An 18,173-nucleotide genomic window follows, 5' to 3' on the forward strand; every position below is an offset into this window, starting at 1 on the left:
CTAATGGAAAACTGGGGGCAAAGCTGTTCTGTCCCCAATCTTATAGGTAGAATCCCCGTAGAGGGGAGGTAGCAGATATTGTTGCTATAAAAATGATAGGTGATAAAATAAAAATATCTCTTGTCAGGGGTAAAACTTGCCTAGTTATTAGTGACATAGCACATTCCAACAGAAAATGTCTGTCTTTATGTATTATTGTAGTTGATTCTCAAGTAATTGTGTGTTCCAATTAGTAATAACAACTATACAGATAAAAGCACAGAGCTTTAGAGAGTTCATGTGACCTAAACACTATCACAGGTGTAGAATATGAGTAGAAATATGGAATCATATAGTTAAAAGAACATGAATTTGGAGTCACACCATCCATGTGCATCCTCATTGTCATTTGCAACTTGAGAGATGTAGGCCATAATATAATCACTGGAGACTCAATTTTTGACCTGAAAAAAAAAATACTATATTCCTTTTAATATTGTAAATTCAAGTGATATGAAACATTTAAAATGGCTTTATTGGACCTGGAACAAATCAGATACTTATTATTTTTTTGTGATAGTTATTGTTGTTATAATTGCTATTTTCATACTGACAAGGAAGATGATGATGCTTGCTTAGCCAAAATTTGAACTGGGGACTTTTGTCTTTAGACACTATATTCTCCTTAGACTTGCTGCTTCCCCTACCTCCCGTAGCATCTTTCTCTCAAGCATCAAGCAAAGGAATTTAAATTCAATTTTTATTTAATTTTTAAATGTAATTGAAGTCTACATGTTCACACCAATTTGGATTGGCAACACCATCAAGCAGTCTTACTTTGGTGTTTGTGCATGTAAAGAAAGACTGAGGGACAACTAGCTACACTACATAGAAAAATAAAACCAAAACAGTTTTCCATTATTACAGGATAAGCAGAGAAAACTCCATTAGCAACACCACTCAGTCACTCAGGCAGGCCTAGAACATCAGGGTGTGTAATTGAGAGAGCTGCTGATACAGAAACCAAGAAGCTATGCGAGCTGTTATTCACTTTGTGACTGCTAAACACAAAGCAAAACTCACCTGGAAGGTGCAGAAAGAGTGTGTGTAGATCTTTAGAGCCATAGTAAGGAACTTAACTTCTGCAGTAAGGAAAGGATGGATGAATGCAGCTCTGGCAAGTCTGTTTTCTTTTAGGGGTTTTAACTGATTATGCATTGCTAAGACCTTTGTTCCAAACAAAATTAGAAGTCAAGTCAGTGATACTCTGGGCAGCTCACACTAATAATTACCTCTCTTACAGTAATGACTTTTTAGTGCCAGAACTTTCACTTTCCATTTGCTCATTAGGGGTTTCAAAAGGTTACGTGTGTTATTTCACTTTTCAGAAGTTGAAATGCTACCAAGTTGCTTAAATGTTTGTGTAATTGAGGCTCCCATTCATGAAACATTTAATCAGCATCGACAGTAATAATAATAGCTCCCATTTGTTGAACACCAGAAAACATCAGGGTATATGGGGATCCCCTGTACATATTTTCCCTGACCTTTAGAATGACCCTTTTAGGTAATATGATCCTTACTTTGTGGATAAGGAAACTGAGCCTTGGTGTTAATAAACTTGCTCACTGCACAGTGAGATGAGAATCAAACCTATCTCTCTGATCCTAAACCTTGTGGTCTTATACTCCAACATACTATCTACAGGCATATAACGTCCCCAGTAGAGTAAAGGCAAATTCATATATAGTTATTCCTATGACACAGATAAACATCTTTAAGTTCCACTTTTCTCCCATCAAGTATGAGCTTTGTATCCATTTAAATTCTTTCACCACTGTTTGCCTGCTAGCTGCAGAAGCGCAGGCACCTTTCTCTCCTGGAGTGTGAGTACTACAATCACTATCCTGGAGGACTGCATTGGGCATTCATTGGGAAAGAACAGCGTGCCTTTCTCATGTGTGTGTTTGCTCACTTATCCTATTTAAGAAGATTTCAGTGAATGCCTGGGAAAGAGACGTTGTGCTAGGCATATATTGAATGATTAATACATGCTCTTTCCCTTTGCACTTTTGTCTCAGAAAGTCATCATTGATTGACAAAAATTTGTAATGTCGTAAAAGTACTATTACTCAGTTTGGTGCTGAAGTCCCAAAATCCAAGATCAGAGAAGGGGGTTATGATGAACAAACTTGCATGAAGGAGAGAGTATTCTTTGAAAATTCTCTCTTTACCAAGAAAACAGCTATTCATTTTGAATTGTGGATATGGATGTATCATAATAGTGGGGGGAAAAATCCATGTCAGAGAAAGGACATAGGCATTGTTCTACCAAGCCGAAAACTGAGCCATATTTTGTGACAGTAATTTGGGTTGAGATCAGCCACTATTCAAAGCATTTTGAACATTTTACTGGTTTAATTTTGAGATAAAAATGTTTTGCTTAATGAATATTCAGCCAATATGTCTGGCATGGTATTGTATCTTAAATGTTTAAAGTCACATTAGTCACTAATTTATGATTACACCACAGCATTTCACTTCTGGCCATTTGAGCACAGTCGAAAGCTACAGCTGAGAAGTTCAAACCTGTGGCATGCTGAATATAGGGCAAAATGTTCTCTCCTACTTGGATCCTTGAGAGTCAAAGCTCTAAAGGGAATGAGTTTTGAGGAATGGAAATCTACACTCAGTTTCATAAGGCTAAATGGGATATTTAAAATCATCTATCTCAACCCCTCGCTTCAGAAATCTGTGACCAGGGAAAGAAAGTGACTTATCCAATCCCACAACAAATGGCCCCAAACTGAACTTTTTGGGACATGCTTGCACAAACTGAAACATACCATCATGTCAGTCAAGTAGGCATGAGAAAGGGTTGCTCTTGGCCTGTACCCATCTTCCACATTATCGGGGTCTCCATGGAGAAGGAGGGTGAGCTGATACATCATTGATGTGAGCTCCTTCTGTTATTCTACACTGCCTCTCTATATGGAAGAAGTCCACATCCCAATTGCTTTATTTTAGATACAAATACAGTTCCTCATTCAACTCTGTATGCTCACTTTTTACCCTGTTAATCAACCTTGAAAAGTTTTTATATTTCTCAAGAACTGTATAGCTGAAGGTCAATGGCTGTTTCTTACAGTTCTTACAATGCTGCTCTTGGAGTTTCCGTAAGAGGTGACACATGGCATTGGCACTTGCACATCAAAGTCTGGTCTTCATACTAGGCTAGAACTGTGGCTGGAAGCCCTTTCCTTATCCTCTGGAGGTGGCTTCGACTACATCAAACTTGAGTCAGCGAAAATACCTGATGTTACCCAAATGTCAGCTCAGGGACGCTGGCACATAAAGATCTGGGCAGACTCTTCTCAGATACTACCAATCCCTACGCCCAGAAAAGCTCAAGCTCTCCCCCAAACTTCCATTTATCTTAGGAACTTGTATGTTCCTCTTTACCTTCTAATACTTTTGGCCATTTAAGTTGGCTCTATTTTGCTCAGCATCAATCCACACAAAACCTAAAGCATTCACTGATTTCCACAAGGAATCTGTAGATGCTTAACACCACGTGAGCTTAATAGTCTCCAAAGTTTAGAGAGGAATCACATTCCTTCACCTAAAGATTCTATTTTTTACTGATCCCCTCCCTCTCTTCCCTGTTCATTCCTGTTTCCCTCCTTCACAGTGCCAAGCTCCAGTTTATTTTCCCCTGTAGCATGTAGAGCAATTCTGTTCTGTGTCCTAAACCAAAATCCAGCAAAGTGTTCAAGAGTCACAACTGAAGCCAGGGAAAAAAGTCATTCAGTAAATACTACTGTCTCTTTTTTAAAAGATTTTATTTATTTATTTATTTATTTATTTATTTATTTATTTATTTATTTATGAGAGAGAGACAGCAGGAGCATGAGCACAGGGGAGAAGACAAAGGGAAAGGGAGAAGCAGACTCCTTGATGAGTAGGGAGCCAGATGAGGTGCCCAACCATAGGACCCTGAGATCATGGTCTGATACAAAAGCATCTGCCTTTGTATCAGACCATGGCTCAAAAGCACCTGAGCCACCCAGGTGCCCACTACTGACTCTAAAATTGAGTGGTGCTACATGGTGATGTTTGGGTATGCATATGAAGAACAAATAGCCTAGCACTTGCCTCCATGCTTTTACCTTTGGACAAGTAGTTTTTGTTTGGTGAAGAGTATCCACCTGAGAGAAGAGAACTCCTTTCTGGTTATCCTCTGGGAAGGAAGAAGGATGTACAGAATTCTGATACTGTTCCTATCTCATAAAAATCCAGGGCAAAATTTCTGAGACCAAAAGGAGAAAATGGCCATCCACCCATCATTCATTTTCTTTGGGCAAAAGGATACAGTCAAAAGGCAAGAGACTCCAGAAATTTTAAGTTTGTAAAGTTCGTTAAACTTCTGAATTTGTGCCTATAAAGCCTTATTCAGTGATTCTGTGATCTCTAAGACATCTAAAATCAAATGACAAAAATTTGCCTCAAGGGTGTTACCTTTTGCCTGAAATATCTCGCTCTGCTCATCCCTAAGGATGCCCCACACCCATGGGTTTGTATTGGCAACCTTTGTATGGCTCAGTTTTATAAGTGCTTATGAACAGTCTTATGAACAGTGCTTATGAACAGTCTTCCCTTCCTTGCCCCTTTTGTTGAAGTCCACGTTAGAACCAGTCTGAATAACCTGGTTCCCCCTTTTCTTCAAAAGCAGTGTTGCTTTTCCTTGGCCATTTTGGATCTTTGTGATCTTTCCCGCTGGTGGCAAAAGAAGAAAGTAGGTTTACCCACAGAAGGACAGTTGGTTCCATGTCTGATCTCTGTTCTCAGTTGCTGCCTCTGCTTTCCAGTACTGTGTGCCTGCCATGGTCCCTAAAAGGCTTGCTAGTCCCCAGCGCTGCCAGGAACCATACTTTCCCAGTGACACAAGGTGCCTTCCTGGGAGGAGAGTGAGGAGAAAAGGATGCCTGGCTAGCAGAACTCAGCTATTAAATATGTTATCAGTTATTCAGTCATTGTCAGAATGTGCAGATGATTAGCATCAAGGATGTATATTTATCAGCAGGGAAAAGTAGAGGAACAACAGGTATAGGCTCTTAAATAAAATTGCCTTCACCACACATACCTCCATCTCAAGTTTTGGGTTCAGGGAAATATTGGGAATCTTGCTTCAGAGACTTCTGCATTGGCCTGGAAGAGAGTATCTTTCAGGAAGTCAAGGCTTGGTTTGGATTCCCAGGAGTCTGATTTAGGTATTTCCTGAAGTTAGAAATAGGAATTACAAATTAATATGTGAGAATAAGGGGCACCTGGGTGGTTCAGTGGTTGAGCATCTGCTTTTGGCTAAGGTTGTGATCCTGGGGTCCTGGGATTGAGTCCTACATCGGTCTCCCCACAGGGAGCCTGCTTCTACCCTCTGCCTATGTCTCTGCCTTTCCCTCTGTGTCTCTCATGAATAAATAAATAAAATATTTAAAAATATATGTGAGAGTAAAAGTAAATACACAAAAAATAAGAATTTTAATTTATATCACTATTTCCAAAGGTAGGAGAGGAGGTATGATGAAGTACATGGTATGATTTCAGGAAAGGACAAATGGATGAAAATTATTGGAGACAACACACACAGGGGAGTGTCAATTGATGAGAAAAAAAGATCAGATTATGAGAGTCCTTGGGAACCATGTTAAAAAGCTTGGACAGCATCAAAGATCAATTGGGATTAATAAAGGTTTCTAATCAAGGGATTTACATGGCCAGATCTGAATTTTAAAAAGACTAATCAGAGGAAAGGTTTGAATGGATCGCATTGTAACAGGGAAATGGGGAATTGGGAGCAAGATTAGGAGGCCTTTGGAGTAACTGAGGGGATGGGTAAGGGTGAGGCAGGGGCAGGTGAGAGAGGACTGACTCTTTTTAGGGTATTAAATGTATGGGGTTTGATGAAATGTAGCTTAGAAGAGAAGTGAAGGGAGACAGTGACTACATGAGACTTTATGCTTGGAAATGTATCAATTTGTAACCGATCACAAAGGGCTGAAACAACATCCGCAGGGATGTACCCAATCAGATGTCCCAGTGCCTGTGCATCCTTAGTCCCCCTCTTGGGAAGCCTGCGAGTCAGAGTGAAGGGTCTTGAATTTTGAGCCACTTGCCCATACTTAGAAATGTCACTCATTCACCAAAGAGGTAAACTAACCAATCAGCTACCTCAGGTAAGTGCTTCCTTAGACTGTGAGTTAGAGAATATCAATTCAAGATTTGACAGTGGAAGGTACTAGAGCTCTGAACTTGCTGTGAGTACCTCTTAGTGTTAGTGAAAATGCCTATCCCAATCAGTGTGGTCACAGGGATATTCCTCCTCAAATCCCTTTCATTTTCACATCTTGGGTACATATTTTCATGTTGTTCTTCCTTTGCCCTCTTTTTAGGATTAATTCCCATGGAAGACATCAGACCATTTTCACTATGTTAATGTGGTCAGAGCAGTGACAATGTGAACTGAGAGTTTATTCAGAGGACAGTGTAAAGTCTGGGTATAGTTATGGTATATTCCTAAATGAATGACACAGATATCTAGGAGTCTAATTATTTCCCTTTACTCACATTCCACAGCAGATCAAGACACTGACTGGTGTGATTTCTTTTTTCTAAGTCTGAGCATGGGACTTAAGACCAAAGAAATGTATGTGCATTGCATTCTACATTACAGTTGCCTCTGGATTCAGATGACCTGGGTTCAAATCCTGGACTACTGCTTAGTTACTGGGTCAGGTTAGACAAATCATGTAAAAACCTGTTTTCTCACCTGTTAAAAGAAAATTAAAATACTAATCTCTTCTTTATAAAGTGATTAGGAATGTTAAATGAGACTAGTAAAATACCTAGAACAGTCCGAGTCACATTGTATAAACATATAATATAGCTGTGACCATCCATTAACACTTTATTATTATGGTTATTATGGAAGTTTGGAACCTTTGGCAATTAATCTCATGTACAGAATATAAGCCAATATACCCATTTTCCAGGTTTGTTGTAAAAAGTACATAGAACTAAATGAATTTAAACTCTAGCCAACTCATCCCATTAAATGTAACCTGCATGAAGATGGAATTTTTATCTATTTTGTTTATCACTATATCTTTGTCTAGAAAATTGCTGACCTAGAATATATATTCATACATATTTTTAAAACAAATGAGGGGTGGGCAAAATCTCTAATTTCTCATTTCCACTATCATCTAGTTTAAAAATAAAACAACCCTCTCTTCCCTCTTTAAGCCACTCTTGATTCCAATCAAATCAACATTGTTAGTGTGTATTTTTATCACCTTTTATTAAGTGAAAAGAGGCACCTAGGTGGCTCAGTGGTTAAGTATCCAGCTCTTGATTTTGGCTCAGGTCATGACCTCAGGGTTGTAGGATCAAGCCCCACATTGGGTTCCACACTCAGCAGGGAGTCTGTTTAAGATTCTCTCCTCCTTCTGTTCCTTCTCCCACTCATGCTCTCCCTCAAATAAATAATCTTAAAAAAAAATGAAACAAAACTCAGTCTCAAATGCTTCCATGGTTTAATTCCATTTTTTTCCAAAGTTGTTTCCAATTATTTATTTCAAGTTACCTAAGTAAACTAAAACATTTACTCTTTTACAGATATACTACACAATTTCCTATACTTGAGTTTTGTTCATGCTCTTCTGTCTAGATTAGTCCTGTTTAATGGAATATTCTGTGATAAAGAACATTTTCTATATCTATGTCACTAAATACCATAGCCACAAGCTACGTGTAGGTATTGATTGAGACTAGAATCTGGGGTAATTCAAATAAGAAATTGAATTTTTTTCATTTATTCTTATTTTAGTTAATCTAAATGTAAATATTTGCAGGTGACTAAGGCTATCATATCAACCAGTTCAAGTAGAGATTGCCTCCTTTCAGCCCCAAGCCTCCATAGCTCTATTCAAAACTCCCTCAGGAATTTGAATCTTTCTTTAAATGGCCATACCCCAAATATATAACACTACAGCACTACATCAAGAAACAAGAAGGGGTGCCTGGGTGGCTTAGTCCAACTCTTGATTATGGCTGGAGTCATGACCAACCTTGGGGTTGTGAAATCGAACTCTGCAACCGGCTCCATGCTAAATGTGGAGCTTGTGAGCTTGCTTGAGATTTTCACTCTCTCTCTCATTCTCTCTCTCACTCTGCCCCTCCCCCCACCATGCACACTCTTTCTCTTAAAAAAAAGTAAGAACAAGAAAAATCTCTAATGAAAAACAATCTAACTTTACATATAAAAGAACTGGAATAAGAACAAGCAAAGCCCAAAGTGATAGGAGGAAGGAAATAATAAAGATCAGAGCAGAAATAAATGACATAGAGACTAAAAATATATAGTTTTAATTAAATCAAGAGTTAGTTCTTTGAATAATCAAAATTGACAAACACTTCTCCAGACTTATCAAGAAAAAAACAAAGGACCTGAATAAATACAAACCCAAAATGAGAGGGAAGTAACAACTAAAACCATAGAAATACAAAAGATTGTAAGAGAATACTATGAAACATTATATGCCAACAAACTGGACAACCTAGAAGAAATACTGCCTCCTAAAACTCAGTCAGGAAGAAACAGAAAATTTGAACAGACTGATTACTAGTAATGGAATTTAATCAGTGTTCCAAAAACTACCAAAAAATAAAAATCCAGAACCAAATGGATTCACAAGTGAATTCTATCAAACACTTAAAGAAGAGTTAATAACTATTCTTCTCAAACTATTCAAAAAAATAGGAAGGAAGCTTCCAAATATATTCTGTGAAGCTAGCAGTATCCTGATACCTAAGCCAGATAAGGATACCATAAAAACAAAACAAAACAAAACAACAACAAGAAAACCACCACCACCACTTACAACAACAAAACCTATAGGCCAATATCCCTAATGAACATAGATCACAAAAATCCTCAGCAAATATTAACAAAGCACCCTCAACAATACATTAAAAGGATCATTCATCATAATCAAGTAGGATTTATTTGGATCATGCAAGGATGGTACAGTTTTTCCAAATCAACCAACATAATATACCATATTAACAAAACAGAGGATGAAAATTATAATACCATATAACACCAACATCAATAGATGCAGAAAAAATATTTGATTAAGTTCAACATGCATTCTCATACATTGAGAATGTAAAGATTCTCAACAAAGTAGGTTCAGAGTGAATATGCCTCAACATAATAAAGGCTATATATGAAAAACACACAGCTAACATCTTACTCAATGATAAAAAACAGAGTTTTTAAGATCAGGAACAAGACAAAGATGTCCATTCTTGCCACTTTAATTCAACATAGTACTGGAAGTCCTAACCTAGCCAACAATCAGACAAGAAAAAGAAATTAGAGGCAACCAAATTGGTAAAGAAGTTGTAAAAACTTCACTATTTGCAGATAACATGATACTATATATTTAAAAACCCTAAAAAAAGAAAAGAAAACCCTAAAGACTCCACACACAAAAAAACAAAAAACCAAGCAAACACAAAACAAAAATAAAAACCCAAAAACCTACTAATAGTAATAAATAAATTCAGTGAAGTTATAGGATACAAAATTATTACCTAGAAATTGATAGTGAGAAATTCATAAAACCGCTCCATTTACAACTGCACCAAAAAGAATAAAATATAAAGAAGTAAAAGATCTGTACTCTGAAAACTATAAAACACTGATGAAAGAAATTGAAGATGACACAAGCAAATGGAAAGATATTCCATACTCATGGATTAGAAGAATTAATATTTGAAAATATCCATGTTACCAAAAGAAATCTAGATTCAATATACTCCCTATCAAAATATGAATAGCATTTTTTCCATAGAACTAGAAAAAGTAAAATTAAAATTTATATGGAACCACACAGGACCCTACATAGTCAAAGCAATCTTGAGAAAGAAAAACAAAACTGGAATTACCACAATTCTAGATTTTACTACAAGCTGTAGTAATCAAAACAGTATGATACTGGACAAAGATAGGCACATAGCTCAGTGAAACAAAATAGAGAGCCCAGAAATAAGCCCACATAATCAATTAGTCTATGACAAAGAAGGAAAGAATATAGTTTCTTCAATAAATGGGAAAAAAGACAGTTTCTTCAATAAATTGTGCTGGGCAAACAGGACAGCTACATGTAAAGAATGAAATTAGATCACTTTCTTATACCATACACAAAAATAAGCATTTGGATTAAATATCTAAATTGAGACCTGAAAGCGTAGAATTCCTTGACTAGAATACAGGCAATAATTTCTCTAACATCAGCCATAGCAACATTTTTTTTTCTAAATATGTCTCCTATGGCAAGAGAAATAAAAGCAAAAGTAACTATTGGAATTACATTAAAATATAGAGCTTTTGCATAGCAAATAAAACCATCAACAAAACAAAAAGAAAACCTACTGAATTGGAGAAGATATTTGCAGATAATATATCTGTTAAGGGGTTAATACCCAAAACATACAAAGAACTTATGCAATTCAACACCAAAAAACCCCAAACAATCCAATTTAAAAGATGGGCAGAGTACCTGAATTGACATTTTTCCAAAGACATACAGATGGCCAACAGACACATGAAAAGATGCTCAACATTACAAATCATTAGAGAAATGCAAATAAAAACACAATGAGATACTACCTTACACCTGTCAGAATGTCTAAAATCAAAAACATAGGAAATAACAAACGTTGACATGGATAATAGAGAAAAATAAACCATTGTACACTCTTGGTGGGACTGTAAATTGGAATAGCCATTGTGGAAAACACAATGAGGGTTCCTCAAAAATTAAATATAGAAATTACCATATAACCTAGTAATTCCACTGCTGGGTATTTATTTAAAAAAATAGAAATGAAATCATTACTTTGAAAAAAGTATGCATACTCCTATGTTTACTGCAGCATTATTCACAATATCCAAGATATGGAAGCAAAAGAAGTAGCCATCAATAGATGAATGAATAGGGAAAATGTGGCATGCGTGCACACACACACACACACTCACACTCACACTAGAATATTGTGCAGATGTAAAAAGGATGAAATCTTGCCATTTGCAACAATGTTGAGTGGACCTACAGGGTATTATGCTAAGTGAAACAAGTCAGACTGAGAAAGACAAATACCATATGATTTCATTCATGTGTGGAATCTCAAAAAAGCAAGCAAACAAGCAAATAAGCAAAAAGCAGAATCAAACCCATAATACAAAGAGAACAAACTGATAGTTGTTAGAGGGGAGGGGAGGGGGATGGGCAAACTGTGTGAAGGGAAGTAGGAGATACAGACTTCCAGTTATGGAATTAAAAGATAAATCTAAAAAATGGCCATAACACTTTAACTGTAAACTGCTTATGATACACACATTTCTACATTTAATCTTAATTACATGGCTTATCTCTAATGCTAGGCTATATGACCTTGGAGGGGATGGACCTCATCATTTGTACTCCTATGACCACACAGTGCACAGTATAGGCCATTCTACAGAGTTTAAGCTAATGAATATTGTTGATGGACTGTTTGAAGATTTCTTGATTGATCAACTAAATCAATAAGTTATTAATTAAGTGAAAAAGGTTTGACTTCTAAACTACTCTTGCTAGATATCTTTTATTTGGAAGGAGTGAATCATCACTTAGTAATCATTCCTTTGTTCTCATTAATGTGATGCCCATATGATCTTCATATGGTTAGTCTGTCAAACTGAGAAGCTAAACTCCATTCTACTTTTACAAGATAAATCACAATTATATCTAAGTAAAGAAGGAAAGGGAAGGGAAAAGGGAAAGATAAGGGGAAGGAAGAATCAGTGGTACCAAATAAAATTTGTGGTACAAAAATCTTTGGAATTTCTTTAGTAATAGAAATTACATGAGTACTAAAAGCTACTTAATGAATGCACAATCTTGGTTATCATAAATTTTATTTTGAAAAAGAAGTTTCTCATTTATCAACTCCCCAGAGCATATGTATCCCCCAATACATACTAAGAGATGCACAGCCAGCTTATAATTTTAGAGCTATTTAATGTTCAGGAAAATTCTTGATACCTCTAATGAAAAATAGTCCATCTGCAAAGGATACACTATAAAATAACTTTGATACTCAGAGTGCCTAGGTGAAAGGTTATAGGTTATTAAAAGGCAGGAAGCTATCATATATCTTCCTAGGTAGCCTTTTTTTTTTTACTGTAAAACTCACTAATGTTCCTTCCTCATAAACATGTATAAGCAATTTATAAAACAACCCTTATTAATTGGTCAGACTAGCACTGTCTTTGGAACATATTAGATATGTAATAATTTTTCACCTAATGATTTAAAAAATGAATGAGTAGAAAAATATATTTATCTCATATATATGAACTCATTCCTAGGAGACACTAAGAATTCCTGTCTGCAAACTGATATGAAAATGCATACAACTCGATAGAAAAAAGAGCAAAAGACTTGGACACATCACAAACAGGATATCTAAATGCCCAATAAGCAAATAAAATGGTGCTCAACATCATCACTTATCAATGAAATGCAAATAAATATCATAATGTGATCATTGCACACCCATGGAAATGACAACATTTAAAGATAAACAATATAAGGCTACTAGAATTATAATGATAAATAATAAAATGCAATGCCTGCCCTCATGGTGCCTAAATTATTCAGAAAAAAAATCAGAAAATAGAAAAGCACTAAAAATATGGTAAGATCAGTGTTATGATGGTTAAGTACAGAATGCTCTGAAAAGCAAAAAAATGACATGTTTCTTTGCTAGAGAACTGTATAGTAGACAGTTATAGACAGGGGTGGGTAGTTACCAAAGGAGGATCAAAGCAGAAAACTATAAACTACTTTTTGCAAGAATGCCACCTCGGAATTCTCAAACCATTAAAATTTATGTGCAGTTCTCTAGTATTATTCCAGTAAGAAAGCCCTGATAATTTTAGCCCTACACCAGATTTTTTTTTTGACTCTGCTACTGTTGCAAATGTGTTCAAGGAAATGAAATGGTGGAATAATTACAGCAGTCCCCATCATGGTAATTAGCTTGCATTCATGTCTCCCTGGTGCTTCCACCATGTATCTGGGTCTCCTTTGAATATCAACTTATTTCATATTCTTTTTAGAATGCTTATTGGTATGAACTCTGATGCCATTGAGGTAAAGAGAATTTTATAGAGAATGGAGAAATTTTTCTTTTATACTTTCAGAATTTTTAAACTAATGTCTTTAATTAGATCAAATTTCAATCCGTTCCTCTTTGTTTGGGGGAAAAAAAAATCTGTACTTACTTAGCAACTGTTTCTCACGGTTTATAGGGCCTGGTGAATGTTGATCTCAATCCCAGTAATGCTGGACCATGAGATCCAGAAAAGAATGTGGAAGTCCCTAATCCGAACATATATATATGATCATCCATACACCTTCCTAAAGCCACTGGGTTGATCTCTTCTTTTTCCCATCCAAACTGGCCACGTGAGCCCTTCAAAGTAAAGCTGTGGAGATCTTTCATCCACATTTATCACTTTTCTACAAGGTTCTGAACGGAATTCTAAATTATTTAGTGAGCACCAGTTAAGTGTGCTAGTTCATTTAATTCTCACATTCACGTTACAGAATGAAGACCTTACCTTTATTATGCAGATTAGGAAAAAAAAAAATGAGGCTCACAGACTAAACTGCCTTGCCCAGGATCACAGGAGCTAGCTCATGGTCGAGCTGTGATTCAAAACTAATTGTCTTATCCCAGACTAATATTTCTATTACTACATGTTCCTTATAAAGTGGCCATGCCTTGAAAAGTATCAGTCACTTTCTCCACAATTAGAAAATCTCCTAAGATGTTCTCCTCCAGAATGGGCTTTAAAGAATGTGACGCTATATATATACCAATATATTGTGCTTGGATTTTAGGGCACACTCAGGTGAGACTATTTCTCTATGAACTTCGAATCTAGATTATCATCCAGATTACATTGCTGGAATGTTTAGACTTCCTTAAGAAAATATAAACTGGACTACAAATTTATATCAGATTTGGATAGGGTATTTTGAACATCACTCGATTCAGAACATTTTAGGAAATCAAATATTACCTTTATGTGGATTGTTTTCTATAAAGGACATTTACAGATTAAGTACACAGATATGTTCTAATTGTCTAATCATGCTATGCTGTATTTACCACAAAGACAATTTCCAATCATATAATCACTCACTATGTTTTAGTGTGCCCATATTCTTTATCCCATTTGTGTAACATCTTACTGCTCAAATCGGTGGTATAATGTTCCTGAATGACAACTGTAATGTGATATTTAAATCTGTCCAAATAAGTATTTATATAAAAATATTACCTTTAAGCAATGACTTCCATATTGGAAAAAAATTGCAGAGCTTTTTTATTCAAACTCAGGGCTATGCACAATCTCCATATTTTAAACAAGAAGGTGGAGCTGCTCTGTGGGAGCAGGATGCCCTCTGTCTCTGGCCACTCCTTACCTCAGCCCTAACTTCTAATATACATTCTCTGACCCCTTAGGTTTCCATGGACTACAGTTTGAAAATTGTCTGCTAAATTCAAGTATAACCTAAGTTAGAATGCTATAGAAGGGTCTACTGATAACATCCACTATCTCAGAATGATTATTTAAAATTTCACTCAGTTTAAGGACTTATTTTTATCCAAATTCATCAGTCATCACAGAAGCAGCATATGCCTTTTCCAGCACTTCTGTTTCTCTTCCCCCGCCTTTCTCTCTCCCTGCTTTCGTGGGTGCGTATATGTGAAGAGGGAGGTGCATTTAAACTTACACTTCTGAAGCTTGGGATGTCAGGTCATAGCTGATCAGTTCAGTTGCCCAAATCTTTAACTCTTGTAATTGTCATATTTTAGGTCTCCCATCATTATGCAAAGGTCGTTCTCTTTTTCTTGCACTTTGTATTTCTTTGACCTAAAACTAAAACTGAGACAATGTAACTTGCAAAAAGTCAACTGACCTTCCTACCTATAACCTCTTTCCATTATCTCAAACATTCAACAATGCTTAATTAATGTCTGTGTCCTCTCTTCTGGCTGAAGTCCCAAGTCCTCTAGCTCAAGACGAGAGTATTCACAAACCATGCTCCCCATACCCAGCAATCTATCAGCCTGCCTACCGTTCGTTAAGTCCTGCTGTATCTTCTTTTTTTTTTTTTTAACTTCCTTCAGTGTGAATACATTTTTGATCCGATTAATCTCTCTTCATAGGACAGAGTATAAAGAACGTAAAGAGGGCAACCTGGGTGGCTCAGCAGTTTAGCGCCGCCTTCAGCCAGGGCCTGATCCTGGAGACCCAGGATCGAGTCCCACGTCGGGCTCCCTGCATGGAGCCTGCTTCTCCCTCTGCCTGTGTCTCTGCCTCTTTCTCTCTCTCTCTCTCTCTCTCTCTCTCTGTCATGAATAAATAAATTAATAGATCTTTAAAAAAAAAGAACGTAAAGAAACTATTTTTCTTAGAAATAGTTACTCTTAGTACACAATTACTGAGTTATGTGGGGAACGTCTATAGGCCTCAGTTTCCCTTCTTTGTTCAGAGATTATTGGTATCTATCTTGCCCCTTGACTGTTTTGTCATGACTTTGAGATAAGGGAATATGTCTAGATCAAGCATTGTAAATCTTGTCTACAGCCACCAAATGATACATTAATGTATCCTGTAGAAGCTTTGTGAATTATCTGAAACGACATATCAAATTTATATTTTACACAAGTACCCATACATTAATGGGGGAGGATCCAAAATATTTATCATTTTCTTTAAAATAACGTATATTGATATAGTCAGTGGACCCTAAGTGGCACATCGGAGTTACCTATAATGAAAAAATAAAGTATTTTGGATCCCATTCCAGACTTATTCAAATCTTTGGGTACAAATGTGGAACAGATATTTATAATTTTAATACACTGCCCAGAAAATTCTGCTGAGTTGTCCCTGGTTCATGGGCTAGTGATTTGTGAACCATTGATCACAAATTACTATTATCAAAGCTAAAATGATAAGATTCCAGATCTGCAGTATAACTGACAATATGTATTTCTTTATGAATCTCAGATGATATTATTTTTGATTCCTGAACACCCAGGTGGGGAAAAAAAGTGGGGAGGGTCTATAATCTTTATCTATAAACCACCTCTTACTGCTCCATATCTTTATTCATGATCTTCGAATCAAGGATGTTAAATGTAATTAATGTTCAGTAAATATTTATTCAATAAATGAATGAATGAGTGACATATGAAGAGAAACAAAATCCAAAATATATGAATGCTGTGATTAAAATTAATAGTCTGTCCTTTAAAAGACCCTTCTAAGGACAGATTTCCTATGCAGATGAATTAATAAATAGCATAAATATTTGTGGCTTGCATCTGAGGTAATGAATCCAGAATACTGGATATAAATGTGAGCAGCAGTGATGAAAATCTTTCATTGATGCCCCCAGCAAATAACTTATTACTCAGCTTGGTCAAGTTGTCCAGTCTTGGCTTTGAAGACTGGTATTTATTTCCTTCCCATATCAGAGGGAAGCAATATGTTTGGCATAGCGTCATCACAATATAATTGAATTATAATTGAATCACATGCTTCTCTGAAATTATTCAGAAATAAAATTTGTTGCCATATTTTTTCCTCCCCCTGTGGAGTTAATCTGTGTCATTAGTTAGCGTATATTATGTTTTGTTTTGTTTTTAAGATTTATTTATCTATTCATGAGAGATACAGAGAGAGAGAGAGAGAGAGGCAGAGACACAGGCAGAGGGAGAAGCAGACTCCATGCAGGGAGCCCAATGCAGGACTTGATCCCAGATCCCAGGATCAGGCCCTGAGCCAAAGGCAGACACTCAACACTGAGCCATCCAGGTGTCCCATTGTATATTGTGTTATCACAGAGAAAGTATTTTATTGACAACTGTATGACTTTGGGCAAATTATTTAAACAATCCAAGCCTCGGTTTCCTCATATGCAAAGTAAAGAATATTTTATTTACCTTTCACTTGTTGTTCAGAAGATCATGTGTATCAATCAAGCTCAGTGCCCTGAATAGGAATATTTATCATTAGTATTGTAAATAAATTTATTATAAATGATGTATAATTTCTGTAAATGATTTAAATATACATTTTCATAAAATGACAGCTTACAGAAATAAGGATTTGTCACCTACCTTTGTCCTCACTGTAGATTTATGACATGGGCAGGAGATGTGCTCATCCACCTATTTTATGCTAGTGAACCATAGATGAGAACAGTTAACTGACCTTCTCAAGTGATTTTTGCATTCAGACAATAAGCAACAGAACCTGACCTTTAACCTAGACCTAGCCAAAATGTTCATTGTTCCTTGTTTTACTATACTGGATAGTCTAGGGGACTAGGTGTCTGCTGGGAACAAAATTGAAAATAATATCATGCAATAGTTATTACCGAAATGATTCGGAAAAGCAGAGAGCCATGCTGAAATGAAGAGGGACAGGCCGATGAATTAGATATTTTACATTAAGGTGGCAGTATGGCCATTCCATCTGGGTAGAGAGAGGGCACAGGTATACAAAAGTATTTGTCATGCTGCCAGACATATAGACTTGTGTTCAAGTCCAACTTTATACCATTTACTGTCTGGTCTTGAACAAATCACACTTTCTCAGTTTTGTGTCTTTTATCAAATGCAAAATGGGGATAACAGTACCTACTTGATTGGTTTATTGTAGAGTTTAAATTAGGCAGTATATGAGGAATAAATTAGGGGACCAGTAAGTGTTAGTTATCTTTCTCATTATTATTTTAGTGAGTTGTTCACTTCTTAGAAGAAACAAACTTGAGTTTGAGGTCACCCTTTACCTTTTCACAGCTTTGTGATTTGGGATAATCTTTTTTTAAAATTTGCTTTTTGAGAAAAACATCAACAATAAGAATAAAAGCAACCGTAGAAATGCCTGACCTAACTACATTTTAAAAATGATAAATAGAATACAAGTTAATGGATGTAAAATTGCTTTTGAAAAGGTAAATCATTATACATACTGAAGTAATTATAAAATATGT

At 36.1% G+C, this 18,173-nt stretch overlaps 1 protein-coding gene and 1 long non-coding RNA gene across 2 annotated transcripts in view; one reads left to right on the forward strand and one right to left on the reverse strand.

Annotated features, from left to right (window-relative positions):
- Window positions 1–18,173, forward strand: part of TENM4 (teneurin transmembrane protein 4) — a 2,722,049-nt gene that overhangs the window by 1,125,120 nt on the left and 1,578,756 nt on the right. The window lies entirely within an intron of this gene.
- LOC125753278 (uncharacterized) lies at window positions 4,454–17,170 on the reverse strand. The gene is made up of 3 exons (XR_007404700.1): window positions 17,119–17,170; window positions 14,898–15,043; window positions 4,454–5,256 (listed from the first exon to the last, which is right to left on the reverse strand). It is a non-coding gene; the product is annotated as an uncharacterized LOC125753278 (long non-coding RNA).

The sequence above is a fragment of the Canis lupus genome, chromosome 21, assembly GCF_003254725.2.
Source record: "Canis lupus dingo isolate Sandy chromosome 21, ASM325472v2, whole genome shotgun sequence".
Classification (NCBI taxonomy): Eukaryota; Metazoa; Chordata; class Mammalia; order Carnivora; family Canidae; genus Canis; species Canis lupus.